The following is an 8,794-nucleotide window of genomic DNA, read 5'->3' as shown; positions in this document are numbered from 1 at the left end:
CACGTCCAATTTATTCTTGTTAGTCTATAGTCATAACATTTCGTCGAAACGATTCTATAACATCCCAACCACTATAAAAACATGATGTATATTCTTAAATATAATTAGTTTTTCCAACTAAGCCTAAACAACACGTCCAAAACAGTCCCTAACCGACAACATAACAATGTTCGGAATTCTTGCAAACGTTTACGAACATACTTAGCAAACCACATATGATTCTTACAAGTTATTTCATGTCTTATTTTCATATAATTTCAGTAAGTTATGACCAGAAATCACATGACAACTACATCATAAATTCATACGCAACTAAGCTACATCGTCATCTCTATAATCCTTACAACAACTCACAAACGACTTTAGTTCAAACTCCAACCATTAAACACCTTTATTTCCATCATAAAATTCATGACAATAACAATCAAAATATCATGTAAAATCAGTTCATTATCTTCCACACAAAACAGTCCCTACACGGTTTCAACATGCTTCAACATCACACACGAAATCTCATGGATTCAATATATATTCATACTAACATAACTTCACCTTTAACCTTTCAATTCTTTTCATTATTTTTACCATGAAATATATGATAGCATCAACCATAATTACTAAAGAAAATCAGTCCACCATTTCCACTAAAACAGTCCCTACGGCCACATTAACATTCCAACACCAACATTCATGATCTTATGCATTCAATTCATGTTCATCAAGCTACAACTATACTTCAACATCAACATATGTAATTTCATGTCTACTATCATGTTCCAACATCAACACACATCATTTCATGTATGAAACTTATATTCATACATCTACATCACCCTTAACACATGTAAAAGAAAGTTAGATCTTACCTTGACAATTCGACTTCTCAACTTGGCTAGAGTTTGTGAATTGAAATGATAATGGTTCTTGTTGCTCCAAAGACTATCTTCACGTTTCTAGGGACCTTATAAAGGGTTGAAATGCTTGAAGAATTTTTTTTTTATCAACACACAAGGAGCTCTAAAATCAGCCCTTTGGCCGTGAGCTTTCTCTCTCTCTCTCTCTCTCTCTCTCTCTCTCTCTCTCTCTCTCTCTCTCTCTCTCTCTAGGGTTTTGTAGTTTTCTTTCTTTGTGTTGTGAAGTTGAAATGAATTGTAATGGCTGATTCGTTAGTAATTATTTGGTTAAATTATGATGCTTACAAGTTGGATACATGCTCCACTCATTACAATAAGTCACTCAATTAACTTTACACTAAAATTTTATTTCTTCCCTCTCCTACTTTCGGCTAGTTGGCCGAATGTCCCCCTTTCTTCTCGTTTTCTTTCAATTGTTTACAAGACAATTGCATGTGTAGTGGATGATTCATACACTAACCTTTGTACATTGTAATCATACAAGATGAATGGTCAATATTTAAATGTGCAATGACTCATCCAACTTGTATGCCTTCATAAAATAATGCATGCTTTCATAAAGTAATGGATGCCTTCAATATTCAATTGCATGTCTCACATGGATGCCTTATTTTCATCCACCTTGGCCGAAATTCACACCCTTATACCTTTCAATTTGGTTGTCCACAATACCATGAAAGTGTAGTGGATGAATCAACATTAAATGCATATTTGTATGTCTTCCTTAATAGCCTTATTTTAGATGACTTTGAGTCATCTTTTGTACATGGCATGTTAATGTTCATATTGACTCATTGTTGACTCTAATTTTTACTTAACACCACAATTAAGTAGTTCCTAATTTCCCACAACATTCTTATACTAAGTAAAATTTATAACCGATTAGTTCTAGTTTAGAAATTAAAAATCCGAGATTTCTATCTCACGTCGATTCCTTCGCGAATAACTCGACGTATAAAATACGGGGTCTAACATTCTCCCCCCCTTTAGAACATTCATCCTCGAATGTTAAACCAGTCTTGTGCTCTCAATACTTCCTTAAATGTTCTTTTATTGAATTATGCCCTTCACATGCCTCTTTCGTTGGTCGATCCCCTTCAACTTATAATAACGCAATCCAGACCTCTAAATGACCATTCCCTTAATTCAAATTATAGCACTTTAGGCGTATTATCTCGTCTCGTTTCTCTATCTTTAATTCAAACTCTTCTATTACCTCTTTACCCAGATTTTGCTCTTGGTTCTCTTCTCACGTGCCTTGTTGCAATCTTTACAGGAATAGGCATAGGTACTCAAATTAGCCCAAGTAATACCTTAGCGTCGTCTCACATACCATCCTGAATTCTATCCATTGTTCGCTCATATAATAACTTACATAGCCGCTCTGTCCTCTGTCTATCATTAACTGGTATAATTCTGAAAGAATTTGACATATGAATTCACCATCTTTTAGTAATCAGCTAATTTTGATCGCCTTGCTTAAATCATCTTATAATTCCCTTATCATTTCTCCCGTTTATATCTATCTTTTATTCTGTACATGAGGAATCTTATGTTACCTCTGTATCCTTCGGAACACATCACTTCCGCATAATCTTTTTCTCATTTTTAGAGCGTATTTTGTTCCTCCACGTCTATTCTTATCATATCAGTCATTTTCTAGCACTCATTCTACCCCATTACTCCTCTTTCTATAACTTGGCCTTTCACAGTTCCGTCACTTATAATACTCGTGTTCTCGGCTGTACATGTCATAACCTATTGCTACACTGTCATCTCGCTTTCTTCTTATTTCCCCCCTTTCAGTTACTCTTTTTTTTCTCGTACTCGCTATCATTTCCGTTATCGTGTACCCTTTATTTTAAACTCTCCCTACAGAACTTGATAAGTCTTTCTTATTTGTACTATAGCTCGCTTTTCCGTTTTACACTTACCTTTATATTCTAGTCACACAGATCACGTCATGTCTTTCAATTATTTTCATTATATCCTGTTCGTATTCGATCCCATAGCGCAACACTTTTTAATCTTATTCACAATTCTTATTTTGGGTTAATTACACCCTGTGGAGTAAGCATACCTAACCTTTTACCCTTCCTAGTCAATCCTATCCTTCACTACCTCGCAACCTGTCTTACCAATACATTCGCATCCGTCACAATTCATTTTCCTCTGTACTTTCATCTTAATGTCACGACCCAGCCCCGTGGGCCGCGACTGGCACCCTACCTGGGTGTCCAGACCAAATCGCATATTCATTTCCGAATCCAAACTTATTTCAGAATTTTCAAAAGTTATATCAGACATAATTTATATCGAAAATCTGTCTTAAGCGGTCATATCAAATCAATCTCAAACAAAGCGGCGGAATAGACATCGCCGGTCAAAATACAAATATATACAAAAGGGCCATTTGGGGCCATCATATCAAACAGACCGCTTTAAGACCCGAAAGCAAAATCGGACAACATACACATAGGACCCTCGCCCCACAAAGATGACTACAGGCCTCTACGAATTTAAAACATAACATATGGCGAGACAGGGCCTCGCCGTACCCAAACTGTCAAATATACAAAACATATACAGAGTAAAGGAGTCTGTACCAAAAGTGGACTCCGGACCAAGTAAGACTACTCCGGAAAGCAAGAAGCGAAGCCTACTGCGGAGGATTACCGATGTCTGCACCTGCGGGCATAAAACGCAGCCCCCGGAGAGAGGGGGTCAGTACGAAATATGTACTGAGTATGTAAAGCACGGAGTACAGAATTATGGATCAAAACCGAAAGCAAATCAAATGTCAAAGTGGGGTACAAACTGGTATGTCAAAATCTGTATCAAAATCATATACATATGTTTTATGCAAATAAAATCATGCAAACGCTTAAGAATGTGGTCGCCACTCCGACGCTGGCGCCACATACAGCATAACACCAGAAGGTTTCAAATCTCCGTACATCTCCGAACATAATCATAATCATCGGTGAGCATATCGCGTCCCGAGCCATATCACAGCATAACTCCAAACGGAACCGGGCCCTATGGCGAAGCCTCGGAAACCGTAACACAGCATACGGCCGAATTCATCATACAGCGCACGAATCAAAACCGGCCCGGGAACCGGTGAACGAAGTCATAATAAGGCACGAGCGGAGTCATGAGCAAGCAAATGCAAATCGTATTTCAAAATAGTCTTTCAAAGCAAAGTGAACTCATAAGTCATTTTAGAATACAAAATAGTCGAATACTTAGCCGACATAAAGTTTCATTTTGCAAAACGTTTCCAAAATGGTCCATATAGTTCGGAACATAGATTAGCGCATCGCATAGTCCAAACATACCCCGTAGGAGGATGTTCCAAAGATCGGAAGTGGTACTTTCAACTTTATTCTCAAAGGTGGCCCGAAGGGCAAATCGGGCATTTTGGGGTAGCGGACCCACCTCGAGTCGAAGTGAGGTGGCGAACATATTTTTACGAGCAGTTATATGCCAAGGGTCATACATAATCATTTCTAGGTTACCCGACCACATTTCGATAGGTTTCGGACGAATAATGGCATTCTAGCCAAAAGGGAGCCTTTAGGCTTCAATCGAATTGAATGAATAGTAACTTTCCTGTGGATCGGGTTTCGAGGAGCAGAAATGCTCCGGAAGGTGTCATATTCAACTAACCCACTAAGATATGCCAAATAAAGAATTGGGAAGCTTTACATACCTCACAGACGTCGTAAGCTCTTCCAAAAGTCCCGTCCCGTTTCGTCAAAAATCTGCAAATGGTCAAAGTTACCCAATGAGATCCTTAGGCTCAAAAAAATGCCTTTAACTCCATATTTGCCTACCGAAATTTCGGCAGCATTTCCCCTATAAATCTAACATCCCCGAGACTTAGCTCGGCTCAAAATACAACAACAACAACAGCCCACACATCAACAAACAACACAAACAACAATCAAGCCATTCTAGCTTCAAAATTCCACTTTGTTATCTAAATTGGCAACTTCCATTCAAACTTTCAAAACTCCAATTCTACATCTACATAATTGGATTCATTTCCACATTCAAACTTATACAATCACAATCTAACTACAATCCAAGCCATACCCGAAATTACACCAAAATCCATTATGTTCCATAATTCTTCAAAACAATCAAAAGTGCACGACGAACATTCTAACTCACGTCGTTTCATTCCGAATTCATTAACATCATTATAAGTTCATATCTAAAGTCTCTAGCACCCTAAATATACAATGATATACATAAAGATACAAAGGATATACACTTTCCGATAATATCCGAATTCGTTTTCCACCGCCAATTTAATTCAACAATAAATCATTTACGATATAAGGATCACAACAACACATTATACCAACTTAGCCAAGATCAATTCACACCAATTTTTCCTTCTATGGCTCTCGGCCAAACCCACTACAAACACACACCCACGACTTTCTATTTACGTTAAAATTACGGGATTCTCGTCTACTTCCAATCCTTAACACATTCATAGCAATTCTATAACATTAGAGGGGCAAGATTCTTACCTTTTACTAACTTTCCGACTTGTCGCAAACGGAATCCTTGTGCCAAACCAATTATACCACGTCGGAGAGCGTCTTGAGTATTTCTTAATTATGTAGAAACCAAGATTTTTGGATCACTAAACAAACTTGGGAATTTCTTTTTTTCTCTTCTACACTATTCACGGCCGAACCCCTTCTTTCTTGTGTTCTTGAATTTTTTTGATTTTCTCTTGAATAATGCTAAGTGTTCCTCATATATATCCACTTAGGGGTCATGTGCATAGCACATGCCCCTTTTAAAAATGGATTTGGGCCACACTATGGCCGGCCCCCATTTGATCTTGGGCCTTGATTTTGCATTGCATTTTCTTGGCCCAATTCGAGAAAAGTCCCGTTTTGTAATTCCCGAAACTAATTTCCGAAATTCCAAATTTATCCTCGGCCTTCCCCGAGGTCTTAGCATTAAAGATTTCACAACCAACATAGTCATATTCTCACAAATTAATTTATACCCTTCTAACACCCAAGTCATAATTATTTCTCGATTTCCAATTGTACGAAAACACGGGACATAACATTCTCCCCCCCTTAAGAACATTCGTCCCCGAATGTTAGATTAGTCTTATAAGGTCTTATGATCAAGGCAGGAGTGTCCCTTTTTAATGATGACATACATAATTCATTTTATCAATCAACACAACAAACTGAAAAAGGAATTAGATTACCTGCGGATGTCGGAAACAAGTAGGGATATCTCTTCTTCATCTCGTCCTCCGCCTCCCAAGTCATCTCCTCCCGATTATTGTTGCGCCACAGGACTTTGACGGAGGGCACTTCTTTAGTGCGTAGTCTCCGCACCTGTCGATCCAGAATAGATACAGGCTGCTCGTCATAAGATAACTGCTCCGTCACCTGAATGTCGTCAACTGGGAATATCCTGGCAGGATCACCAATGCATTTCCGCAACATAGACACATGAAACACCGGGTGTACGGCCTCCAAGTCGGATGGTAAGTCTAGCTCATAGGCGACCTCGCCTATCTTTCGCACGATCTGATACGGTCCAATGTACCGGGGGCTCAACTTACCCTTTTTACCGAATCTCATGACACCCTTCATGGGCGACACCTTCAGGAATACCCAGTCGCCAATCCGGAACTCTAACGGTCGACGTCGTCTATCTGCATAAGCTTTCTGTCGACTCTGAGCAGCCAATAATCGTTCTCGAATAAGCTTTACCTTATCTACAGCCTCCTGGATTACATCTGGCCCAATCAACTTAGTCTCGCCCACGTCAAACCAGCCAATAGGAGACCTGCATCTCCTGCCATAAAGGGCCTCGTACGGAGCCATCTGAATGCTGGAGTGATAACTGTTATTATAGGCAAACTCAATAAGCGGCAAATGATCATCCCAGCTGCCCCTGAAATCAATAACGCAGGCCCGCAACATATCTTCGAGCGTCTGAATAGTGCGCTCGGCCTGCCCGTCGGACTGAGGGTGAAAAGCTGTACTGAGACTCACCTGAGTCCCTAATCCCTCCTGAAATGACCTCCAGAAATTTGCTGTAAACTGGGTACCTCGGTCAGTAATAATAGATATCGGGACTCCGTGAAGTCTGACTATCTCTCTGATATACAATCTGGCATAGTCCTCAGCCGAATAAGTAGTCCGAACCGGAAGGAAATGGGCTGATTTCGTCAGCCTGTCAACAACAACCCAGATAGAGTCGTACCTGCGTGGAGTGCGCGGTAATCCAACAACAAAATCCATATTAATCATCTCCCATTTCCAGGCTGGAATTTCCATCTCCTGCAATAATCCACCGGGCTTCTGATGCTCGATCTTAACTTGCTGGCAGTTCGGGCACTGGCTAACAAACTCAGCAATATCTTTCTTCATGCCGTCCCACCAATACAAACACCTGAGGTCCCGATACATTTTAGTGGAACCAGGATGAACAGAATACCGTGCATTATGGGCCTCGTCCATAATCTGCCGCCGTAAGCCCGCAACATCCGGTACACAGAACCTGCCGTCGTACAATAATACTCCTTCAGGCGAGATTTCGAACTGAGTCGTTGCTTTATTAAGGGCCACATCCCTGTACTGAATCAAAGTAGGATCCTCAAACTGGCGCTGCTTTACCTCCTGAATAATAGATGACTCAGCAACCGGGCGAACAGAAATCCCAGAATCTCCAGAATCGGCCAAACGAACTCCGAGGCTGGCCAGCTGATGAATATCACGAACCAAATCTCTCTTATCAGATGGGACGTCAGCCAGACTGCCTACGGACTTGCGGCTAAGCGCATCAGCTACCACGTTGGCTTTCCCTGGATGGTACAAAATATCAACGTCGTAGTCCTTTAGTAACTCAAGCCACCTCCGCTGCCGCAAATTTAGTTCCTTCTGTCTGAAAATATACTGGAGACTTTTATGGTCCGTATAGATATCAACATGGACCCCATATAAATAATGCCGCCAAATCTTCAGAGCATGAATCACCGCGGCCAACTCAAGATCATGAGTGGGATAGTTTTTCTCGTGCGGTCTGAGCTGCCGGGAAGCATAGGCTATGACTCGACCGTGCTGCATCAATACACATCCTATCCCAATACCAGAGGCGTCACAATAGACAACATACCCGTCAGCTCCCTCCGGAAGAGCCAAAACTGGTGCTGTAATCAATCTCTCCTTCAGCATCTGAAAGCTGCGCTCGCAAGCATCTGTCCACTGGAATTTTGCTGCTTTCTGGGTAAGCCTCGTCAGTGGTGCTGCAATAGAAGAGAAGTCCTCCACAAACCTGTGATAATACCCAGCCAATCCCAGAAAACTGCGCACCTCAGTCGGTGTAGTAGGCCTGGGCCAATTCTGCACAGCCTCAATCTTCTGCGTGTCAACCCGAATACCATCTGCGCCGACAATATGGCCCAAGAATGCCACAGAAGTCAACCAGAACTCACACTTAGAGAATTTAGCATATAACTTCTGCTGACGGAGAATGCCAAGCACCGTCCTCAAATGATCTGAATGCTCCTCGACTGATCGCGAGTAAATCAGAATATCGTCAATAAACACAATAACAAACATATCCAGGAAAGGCCGAAATACCCGGTTCATCAGATCCATAAATACTGCTGGAGCATTAGTTAGCCCGAAAGACATAACTCTGAACTCATAATGCCCGTACCGAGTCCTGAAAGCAGTCTTCGGGATATCTGACTCCCGTACTCGCACCTGATGGTAACCAGAACGCAGATCTATCTTTGAAAAATGTCTAGCACCCTGCAGCTGGTCAAACAAGTCATCAATCCGGGGGAGGGGATATTTATTCTTAATAGTCACCTTATT

This window comes from Lycium barbarum, chromosome 2 (genome assembly GCF_019175385.1).
Source record: "Lycium barbarum isolate Lr01 chromosome 2, ASM1917538v2, whole genome shotgun sequence".
Classification (NCBI taxonomy): domain Eukaryota; kingdom Viridiplantae; phylum Streptophyta; class Magnoliopsida; order Solanales; family Solanaceae; genus Lycium; species Lycium barbarum.
Note: the sequence above shows the minus strand (reverse complement) of the source record.